General features: G+C 39.2%; 1 non-coding gene across 1 annotated transcript; it reads left to right on the top strand.

Annotated features, from left to right (window-relative positions):
- Nucleotides 1–8046: 8046 nt before the first annotated feature.
- LOC141616584 (small nucleolar RNA R71) lies at nt 8047–8153 on the top strand. Its single transcript, XR_012530921.1, has one exon. It is a non-coding gene; the product is annotated as a small nucleolar RNA R71 (small nucleolar RNA).
- The last annotated feature ends 3144 nt before the right edge of the window (nt 8154–11297 follow it).

Genomic DNA, 11297 nt, shown 5'->3' with positions numbered 1-11297 from the left:
CCTACAAGTCGACTTAATCTTCCCTACTCAACAATATGCATGGTCTAATGAGACTCGAGTTGGTTTATGTCTTACAAGTCTCATTGAAAAGATAGGTGATAGGTAAAAAATGCAAGGATTCATAGGCTCGCATTTCATCAAACATAACATGTGCATAAGTTGAGATCACAACAAGCAAGCAAATAAACTATGAAAATATATTAAATTAAGCATGAAGCATTCCCCATGTTGGTTTCCCCTAATTACCCATTAACCCTAGCTAAGTAAACTACTCACTCATTATTATGTTGAACATGCTAGCAAGGTTGTCAATCATACCAACAAAGTAAAACATGATGAATAAATGAAGATAATTAACAATAATTAAAAAAGGATTAAGAGAATTATACCTACTAATGATTCCAATAATAAAGCAAAGAATAATAGAAGTACTTGATGATAGATTGGAAGGTTGTCAATCTCCCAATAATAACCCAAATAATCTTCAATTACCCAAAATAAAGGATGAACAAGAGAGAGATTAAGGAAATGAAACTTGTATTAAAACTTGATTAAATGTTGATTACAAGATTAAAGAGAGATTTGATTGATATTAACTACACTAAATATTGCTAAGAAGAACATGCTCTTCTAATTAGACTAATGGGGTATTTATAGTGGGGATTAGTTACATAAATTAGGGTTTACTAAGGGCTTAAATGACGATTAAGTCCTTGAGGAATCGCCGGTCTCTAGGGAGACTTCGGTCTCCTTTTCGCCGGCCTTAGAAAAAGATGCGCATCCTTCCTTGAAGCTTGTAGAAGACGAAAAGGCTATAAGGGAATCCGGGCGTCTTAGGCACGGGACGGGCGGATTTGGGTGTATCTGGACGGGCGTCCAGAGGGGGAAGACGGGCGAATTGGGGACGTTTTGGACGGGCATCTTGTGGAGGAAGACGCTCGGATTGCACCTCCTGGACGGGCGTCTTGTAGACAATCCGCTCGGATTGCACCTCCTGGACGGGCGTCTTGTAGACAATCCGCTCGGATTGTCTTACAGCTTCTTTCCTTCTTCTTTTCTTCCTTTTCCTTCAGAAAATCCTTGAGGATTTCCTCGGGGATGCAAGGATCTTTTCTGATCATTGCCCATCTACTATAGTATGTACAAAGGCTTTCTAATCTTCTCTCTCCTTGATGCTTGGTCATTGAATTCAATCAATTTAACTTCATTTTGCCATAAAAATGCAAGGTTTGCACTCCTTTCCTACCAAGGACACAAAAGCTCAAAGAATATGCAAAACAAAGGACTAAAGACAATAAATGACCCAAATATGCACTAAAAAGCATGGGAACAAGGCTAATTCGGGGACTAAATATGCTCTAATTATGGTCACATCAAATATCCCCAAACCGAACATTTGCTTGTCCCGAGTAAAGAGGTGACAAAGACTAGGACCATTATTTAAACTAACCTAATAACATAGCCGATATGATACAATTAGCGGGTCTCGCTCTGCCCCTTCAACTCACAACAAGACAACCATGAGGTAGGATGCCTTCTTGCAAGGCAAGGTGGGGCTTGCCAAAATGGCGACACATCCAAACATTAAGCACACAAAATCAAGTAATGGATGCATCTACAAAAGAATAGCCACTTTCCTCATCTAAGTGGCGGAAATTATCTACAAGGGAAGCAATTCAAGGGTACACACTCCTTCATAGATGCAATTTCTTCAAACTACTAAGCCTAGAAGGATACCAATAAATCACCTCCAAATTGTGTTAAGCTAGGGTATCTTTGTCCTCAATCGTTAAATGCTTTCGTCAAGAATAGACTCCCTATGGTGTTAGAAACACTGGAGGATCGTGTAATTCCCCCTCTTGCCTAGATAAGAAGAAGGGTCATCCCCTCTCTACCATGCACAAAAATGGATACGATGGATAAAGGAATCGATAGATATTTGAGTTTCTCTTTGGGAGTTTTCTTTGTTGATGTTTTCCCCCCCAATTTCTTGTGGCATTTGACATTTGAGAAAACTTTCTTGCCATTTCTTTTTGATTTTTGGCATTTCAACACTTGACAATTTTTCAACTTTTCTTTGCATTTCTTTTGAACATTTTCAAAGTCACCCCATATGTAGTGAGGGTGCCTTATATTTGAAGCTCTAGGAGTCTATTTTTGCTCCTCTTTTCTTTTGATGCATTTTGCAAACTTTTTCTTTTCTTTTCTTTTCTTTTCTTGAACTCAAATTTGAACAATTTCTTTTTGTGCCCATTCCCTTTGATGACAAAAATGTGGTAGAACATGGATGATGGATGCATGGTTTCAAGGGTCGCCTTGGAATAAACGGTAGCCAAGAAGTTATCACACCACAAGGTACTCTTGACTAGGCCTTAATCCATGGGTCAAAGGATACTACCATGACACATCCTAGGGTATTTTACAAGCATTCTAACAAGCAAAGTCTTAAGAAGAAAAAGCATCTACTAGGGCCTATATACACTTGTCAAGCTTCCCAAGTAGACGGTTTCACAAAATTTTTCTAACATGCAAACTACATGCCATGATACAACTATCATATATACATCCTAATGCAAAGGCTTCTACCAACTAATATGACATATAAACTAAATGCAAGTCCTAAATTCACATTGTTATACAGCATCAATCAAAATAAAGCCACATAGTCATTAACATAAAGAGGAAAAGGAGATTGAAAAGATCATACCATGCGGTCTTCAATATCCTCATGTCTCGGATGTGGCGTATTCAATCAATGTGAACAAGGATAGAACAAACACAATATATACAACAATATATACATGACTACACTAGAAAGGAAATGAACTTGTTTTTGGATTTTCAAATTTTTCAATTTTTTTGGTTTTTCGAAAATTTTTTATTTTTTTGGGTTTTTTGAATAAAAGTTAAGTTAGAATTCCCCATCCCCACACTAATATGGGCATTGTCCTCAATGGCCAAAATGATGGGAAACTATGCAAGCATGATGCATGAATTCTACACAAAATGAAAGCTATACTTATCTACACTACATGATGCATGGGTTTTTTGTTTATGACGGAGAGCGTAATTTAGATTACCTCCCGTTGCGTATGCATGTACTTCCCCAAAACGAGATAGACATTATTTCTAATGTCTTAAAGTTGGGGTAGTTCATGCACACAAGATGCAATGCATGAAACTAAATTTGTCATTTTGGATTTTCAAAAGTGGGAACAATGAAATAAGAACACCTCAATGGGGCCGAGGTGTTAGTCCTCTATGTTGCTAGGACTCTCCAACCATTATCAAGATAAAATAAATAAAACAAAGAAAGAAGTAGACAAACCTCAAGAGGGTAGGAGCCTCCAAAGCTTGCTAGTCTTCCACCATGTCATCATTGTCATCATCTTCCTCAATAGAAGTGGACTCATCACCACTCCCCTCTTCACTTCCTTGCTCACTTCCTTCATCATCTTCTTCTTCTTCATTTACCTCTTCAACAATGCCCTCATCTTCAACAACCTCATCACCGACAACCTCATCGTCACCCGGTCTCTCACCCCTAGATGCACTTGGAAAGAAGACTTCCCTATCTGCCCAACTAGGCAAAGGACATGAAGGATCAAGTAGTCTTTGCCTAGCTAAATGAAGGAGGGGTGGATATTGGGCTAAGTATGCATCTTCCCGATCCTTATAAGCTTGTTTGTGCATCTCTTGCATAAGTAGAGTCATGTAGTCATTGCCCACTTCAACACCTTCGGGTTTGAACTCTTGATACTTGAATGGATAGGGTGGTGTGACAATGGAGGAGGAGGGCATTTCAATTTCACCCCTTTGTTGACGGATGATGTATTCGGCTTCCTTTGAGAGGGGAAGAAGGTAGTTTGTTCTATGAACACTCAAACGGCATATCTTGGAAGGCAAAGTAAAAGATTTAGCATCATTGGTGAGCCACCCAAATTTGGTGTCAAGAGGATTATGCGTAACCCACTTATACTTGTTAATCATGGCATCCATGTCAATGAGACGACCCCCTTTTTTCGCCACATACTTGCTATCCTTGTTGAAATTTGGATCAAAGTACTTGGCCAAGAGAGTAACTAGACCTCCATTTACGATAAAAGCGGTGCCTTGCTTTCCACAATCAACATTGAGCCATCTTTCCACCAAAAGCCTTAGAGCATTGTAAGGCTTGGTGAATTCCCTTCCAATATTTAAGGCCGACTCAAGTAGAATACAATCGAGCTTGGTAAAGTGGTTAGTGTCTTTTCTTGCAATGATAGTATTCCCGATGACCTTGTGCCACACTCTAATGCCCGGATGGTGGACTAATAGAGCGCGACAAGGATGAAAGTTCTCAAATTTCTTCCCGGAAATCGCCTCCCAAAGAGGAGCGGGGTCATATTTTTCGGGCTTCTTATAATAACGAGGTGTATCACTAAGACCTAATGCTTTACTCAAAACATCAAAGGTGATGCGCCTATTCACATTGGCAAGGCGAAACTCGATGTATTCTCTAGTCTCTACCTTAGTCACTTTCAATGAACTCAAGAATTCCAAGGTAAGGGAGGGGTATGTCAATTATCTTGTAGCAAACAATTTTCCCAACCCCATGGCTTCAAAGAAGGCTTTTGTTTGTTCAAGGACACCCAATATGTTCAAGGCATCTTCACATATGAATTTGGTGGGTAGAAAAGATTTCTTAGCATACTTGGCAAATGTATCCCTATGGGAGTTAGAAATGAAAATTACCTCCGGATAGTTTGATAATTGAGCAATTTCCGGAGTTGATGATGTTGTTGCTTCCAAGGGAGGATTTTGTTGTTGTTGAACTTCCAAGTTTGCACTAGCAACCACCATAGCCAATGAGGCTTTCTTTGCTTGAAGGCATTGTTGCCTTGTTGAGAGTGCCTTTGCCTTGAGTGCCTTTGTTGACCCTTTTGTCCTTGCCATTGATGAATATACGAAGAAAAGAGTGAAAATCTTCAATTTCCAATTATACCCAAATCGATTTTAAGATGAAAGGCTTTGCCTTTGTATTTCAAAAATCGACTCAAAGGTTGAAGATTTTGGTGCTTGGATTGATTTTTGTTGGAGGAGGAGTGATTAGTTGTTGTTAAAAGGAACTTTGGATTTGATTTTGTTGAATTTGGTTGAGGAAATCTTGTTTTGGTGATGGAGAGGATGAGGGTTTTGAGGTTTTTGGTAGTGTTTTGAATGAATGAATGAAGAAATGAATGTGGGAGGGGTATTTAAAACACCCGAAAATTTTGAAACTGCAGGGGAAGACGGGCGTTTTTCCTTCGGGACACTCGGATTCTGCCTATTCTGGGTTCAGGAATTCTCGCCTAAAGACGGGCGTCTTTTAGCTGGGACGCTCGGATTTTTCAGTTGCAGGACGAGCGGATTCCTCTGAAGACGGGCGGATTCTGTTACAGCAGGTTTTCTTATTTTGCACTGGCAAAAAGACGGGCGTCTTTCTGCAAAGACGAGCGGATTCTTCAAGACGAGCGTCTTCTCTGCTGGGACGCTCGGATTCTTCAACAGTCCCAAATTTTCAATTTTTTCAGTTCAATTGGACGGGCGGATTCTGCCAAAGACGCTCGGATTCCCTAAAGACGAGCGGATTCCCCTTAAGGACGCTAGGATTCCTCCTAGTCTACCCGGATTCAGTTCCATCCGTGCACTTGCATATCCCGTGTCATTTTTCATTCTTCAAATCCCGTGTTCCTCATTGTAGGGGCATTACTAAGGCATGAATAGCCTAGGAAATTTCTATCCCCACACTAAGCTAAAGCACTACACATCAATTAAATCATTAGTCCCTCCCTCACTTCTCTTAAAAATGATAACTACCTTGATCAAAGCATAAAAATCCAAAAATGACAAAAATGCGATGTAAGAATTAAAATGCGAGTTAGGGAGTTAGAAATATTTACAAATGGTGGTTTAGGGAGGACTCCACCAAACTCTCATCCTTAGTGAGATGTCATGGGGGCATGTCCAAGGTGTTGTTGATGTAGCTCAACACCTTGAAAAAGTAGTCAAAAGCTTGTTCATTATCATGATAAAGATTTTCAATAGACTTTTGCCCTTGTTGTCCTTCATGTTGGTCTTTATCGATAGCATTACCAATGTAGGGATTGAAAATCCCTTCAAACTCATCGTCCCAAAGACCACAAACTTCATCTACTTGATCACTAAAGATCTCTTGAGTTGATAGAGACAACTCTCCCACTTTCTTGTCTTGGCCAATGAGGTCATCCTCTTCATTGCTTGATTTTGGTGAGCTTTTCAAGCTCTCTTTGTTACAATTCACTTGCTCTTTGAATGGAGCATCATCAACTTTCTTCTTCCATTGGAATTCCGACTTCTTCCTATCATCCTTCCGGCTATAATGATCAACCATAAAACATGGTTCATGCAAACGAGGAACTCTCATGGTCTTGTCAAGATTGAAAGTTATGCTCTCATCTCCCACTTCTAGAGTGAGCTCTCCATGCTTCACATCAATCACCGCACCCGCGGTGTGCAAGAAAGGTCTTCCTAGAATGATTGCAATGTTGGAGTCTTCTTCCATGTTAACAATGACAAAGTCCACCGGGATGAAAAATTTCCCAACTCTTACGGGGACATCTTCCCATATCCCTAATGGTGTCTTCGTCGATCTATCGGCCATTTGGAGTGTGATATTGGTGCATTTAAGCTCTCCCATCCCTAACCTTTTACTCACCGAGTACGGCATAACACTCACACTAGCCCCTAGATCACAGAAGGCTTTGTTGATCGTGGTGTCGCCAATGGTACACGGTATTGAGAAGCTTCCCGTATCTTTAAGTTTTGGAGGTGAACTCCCTTCAAGTATTGCACTACTCACCTTAGTGAAGGCGATAGTCTCAAGCTTCCGGCACGTGATTGATTAATTCCGTAAAAGGAATCGAGACTTCCAAATTCTTCACAATTTCCATAGATTTTCCAAGTTGGTCATCAAATTTGGGCTTGGCTTGCCGACTTGGAAAAGGAAGTCTAATCACAATGGGCTCCTTCTCCTTGACCTTGTCTTCATTTTTCTTTGAAATTTCTTATTTTGATGGTTCTCCATCCTTAGAGTTTTGCACAATTTCTTCTTTGTCACTAGCTTCCACAACTTCATCCTCAACTTGCTTCTTTGGTGCTTCATACCTTGTACCACTCCTCAAGTGAATGGCACTAACCGTTTCATGTCTTGGGGGATTACTTTGAGGTGGTAATTGCCCCTTTTGTCTTTGTGAGCTTGAAGATGCTAGTTGAGTCAATTGGGTTTCCAACATTTTGGTGTGAGCTAGGATGTTGTTGATGGTGATTTCCTTTGCTTGACTATCCTTTTGCATTTGAGTGAAAAACTCTTGTTGATTCTTTTGCATTTGGAGGACCGCTTTTTGAACATCAAAACCTTGGTCATTTTGTTGATTGTATGGAGTTTGATTTTGGTAACCTTGGTTTTGGTTGTAAAAGGGTCTTTGATTTTGGTTTCTCATAGAAGGTGGGGTGTATGTTGGTTGAGGGTTTTGAACATTTTGGCTTTTGTATGAGAGATTTGGATGGAATTTGGTGTTTTCATTGTAATAGTTTGAATAAGGGGTACCACTCTTGTATGCTTGGAAAGCATTCACTTATTCATTTGTTCCCCTACATTCACTTTGGTCATGTCCCAAAGTTCAACAATTCTCACATATCCCACTTGGGATTGATGAAGATGCCGTTATGGCATTAACAAGATGCTTTGGTGATTTTGAGGCTTCTTCAAGTCTAGCCATTGCTTTTTCAAACTTCAAATTGATGTTATCAATGTGAGCACTAAGTTGAGCACCCAATTGAGTAATAGAGTCCACTTCATGTTTTCCTCCTCTAGTAGCCTTGCGAGGTCTACTATATTGTGAGTTATGGACCGCCATTTCCTCAATTTTGTTCCAAGTTTGATTGTCATCAACTTCGGTGAACATTCCATTTGATCCCATGTTGAGAATGTTTCTTGAGTCTTCATAAAGACCGTTCCAAAATTGTTGTACCAAGAACCACTCGCTAAGTCCATGATGAGGACATGAGCGGCAAATTCCTTTGAATCGCTCCCAACCTTCATACAAAGATTCTTCATCCCTTTGCTTAAAGCCCGTAATTTGAGTTCTTAGCATGTTAGTCTTTTCCGATGGATAGAACTTTTTGTAGAAAGCTAGAGCCAACTTCTTCCAAGAATCAATTCCGAGAGTAGCCTTATCAAGGCCTTTCAACCATTATTTCGCGGTGCCAATTAGAGAAAAAGGAAATAAGACCCATCGAATTTGGTCTTGAGTTACACCGGTTTAAGATATCGCATCACAATAGTCGCAAAAAGTCTCCATGTGAGAGTGAGGGTCTTCACTAGGCATCCCCCCAAATTGGCTTCTTTCGACTAATTGGATAAATGCGGATTTGGCAATAAAATTTCCGGTTAAGTGTTGTGGTGTGGCAGTACCATTGGTTAGGTTCTCCTCGGTGGGTACGGAATGTGATGAAAATTTAGGCATTGTGGGTTGATTTTGTGTTGGATTTTGTGTTGGGTTCTCCTCACATTCTCTTGCAAAAGGGTTGATGAATTCAATAGTGTTTGGTTGAATATCTACAACCTCACCAATACCCCTCAAAGTTCTCCTAGCAAGTCTTCTATTGGTTGTCAAAGTCCTTTCAATTTCGTGATCAAAGGGTAACAAGTTACCTTGTGATCTTATAGACATGCAAAATATCAAACAACTCGAAAATAATTAGAACAAACCTTGAGGAGTTTTACTTCCCCAAGGCAAAAAAAGACACAACTAATAACAATACAAGAAAATATAAATCAAGTTAACACCGTCCCCGGCAACGGCGCCATTTTTGGTCGGACTCTCGAGGAGGTTTAGTTTTCAGTACTTGTCGTTAGGAGCACCTATACCAAAACACAATTTATAACTTCACAAACAACTCTACAATTAGTAAAGAGGCAAGTAAAGGTCGGATCCCAAGGGATGGGAATTGAGATGAGATTTTCTATTGCAACTAGTGGTGTCTAAGGGTGTCACAATTGGAGTTTGAGGTAGAATATCACTAAACTAAATAGCAATAAAAGTAAACAAGCAAGATGATTAAAAAGAGATGTAAACAATTGATAAAAGGCACTAGGGTGTCATGGGGTCATAGGGGATTCATGGGAATTGATCATATAAACATATTCTCAAATTATAAGCAAGCGATAATTGTTGTGATGGATCGAGTTGGTTTATATCTTACAATCCTAAGAAAGTTTGGGTCCCGGAGCCGAATCGATTAGATTGTACAACACCTACAAGTCGACTTAATCTTCCCTACTCAACAATATGCATGGTCTAATGAGACTCGAGTTGGTTTATGTCTTACAAGTCTCATTGAAAAGATAGGTGATGGGTAAAAAATGCAAGGATTCATAGGCTCGCATTTCATCAAACATAACATGTGCATAAGTTGAGATCACAACAAGAAAGCAAATAAACTATGAAAACATATTAAATTAAGCATGAATCATTCCCCATGTTGGTTTCCCCTAATTACCCATTAACCCTAGCTAAGTAAACTACTCACTCATTATCATGTTGAACATGCTAGCAAGGTTGTCAATCATACCAACAAAGTAAAACATGATGAATAAATGAAGATAATTAACAATAATTAAAAAAGGATTAAGAGAATTATACCTACTAATGATTCCAATAATAAAGCAAAGAATATTAGAAGTACTTGATGATAGATTGGAAGGTTGTCAATCTCCCAATAATAACCCAAATAATCTTCAATTACCCAAAATAATGGATGAACAAGAGAGAGATTAAGGAAATGAAACTTGTATTAAAACTTGATTAAATGTTGATTACAAGATTAAAGAGAGATTTGATTGATATTAACTACACTAAAGATTGCTAAGAAGAACATGCTCTTCTAATTAGACTAATGGGGTATTTATAGTGGGGATTAGTTACATAAATTAGGGTTTACTAAGGGCTTAAATGACGATTAAGTCCTTGAGGAATGCCGGTCTCTAGGGAGACTCCGGTCTCCTTTTCGCCGGTATTAGAAAAAGATGCGCATCCTTCCTTGAAGCTTGTAGAAGACGAAAAGGCTGTAAGGGAATCCCGGCGTCTTAGGCACGGGACGGGCGGATTTGGGTGTTTCTGGACGGGCGTCCAGAGGGGGACGACGGGCGGATTGGGGATGTTTTGGACGGGCGTCTTGTGGAGGAAGGAGCTCGGATTGCACCTCCTGGACGGGCGTCTTGTAGACAATCCGCTCGGATTGCACCTCCTGGACGGGCGTCTTGTAGACAGTCCGCTCGGATTGTCTTACAGCTTCTTTTCTTCCTTTTTCTTCATAAAATCCTTGAGGATTTCCTCGGGGATGCAAGGATCTTTTCTCATCATTGCCCATCTACTATAGTATGTACAAAGGCTTTCTAATCTTGTCTCTCCTTGATGCTTGGTCATTGAATTCAATCAATTTAACTTCATTTTGCCATGAAAATGCAAGGTTTGCACTCCTTTCCTACCAAGGACACAAAACCTCAAAGAATATGCAAAACAAAGGACTAAAGACAATAAATGACCCAAATATGCACTAAAAAGCATGGGAACAAGGCTAATTCGGGGACTAAATATGCTCTAATTATGGTCACATCAATTGTATAATCTAATTGATTCGGCTCCGGGACCAAATCTTCCTTGGGATTGTAAGATATACACTAACTCGATCCCATCACAACAATAATTGCTTGCTTATAAATTAAGAACATGTTTGTATGATTGACTCCCATAAATCTGAAGGAAAAGTAGATCTATATACATAACATATTCATATATGTTTTAAATTAATTTGTCATAAAATTAATAAAGGTCTTATGCATGCAAACTAATTAGCAAAATAAAGAAGAAATCATCCTTACATTGTAATTTCGGTTCTTATGGGCACAAAAGAGATCTCCTTCTCTTTTGTTCTTGAGCTTTCCTTTTGGATGAACAAAGACCCAAGTGTAGGATCTCTCCCAAGGAATTATACCCAAAGCTTACTCTTAATTAAAATTAATATTATAAGTACTAGATAATATTAATTCTTGTAGAAAAATGACCCAAAAATATTTGGGTTTTGCTCTCAAAAACCGGTTGAGAGAGAGGAGAATAGAAGGTGATTTTCTCTTTCTAAAATCTTAATTTTTGATAAGTTGGAATGAATGAATAATTTACACACTCATGCATATAGTGTATATCAAAAACAAGACAAAAATCCTTTTGCCTTTTCTA

This window comes from Silene latifolia, chromosome 11 (genome assembly GCF_048544455.1).
Source record: "Silene latifolia isolate original U9 population chromosome 11, ASM4854445v1, whole genome shotgun sequence".
Taxonomy (NCBI): domain Eukaryota; kingdom Viridiplantae; phylum Streptophyta; class Magnoliopsida; order Caryophyllales; family Caryophyllaceae; genus Silene; species Silene latifolia.
This window is presented reverse-complemented; position numbering and strand designations above follow the sequence as displayed.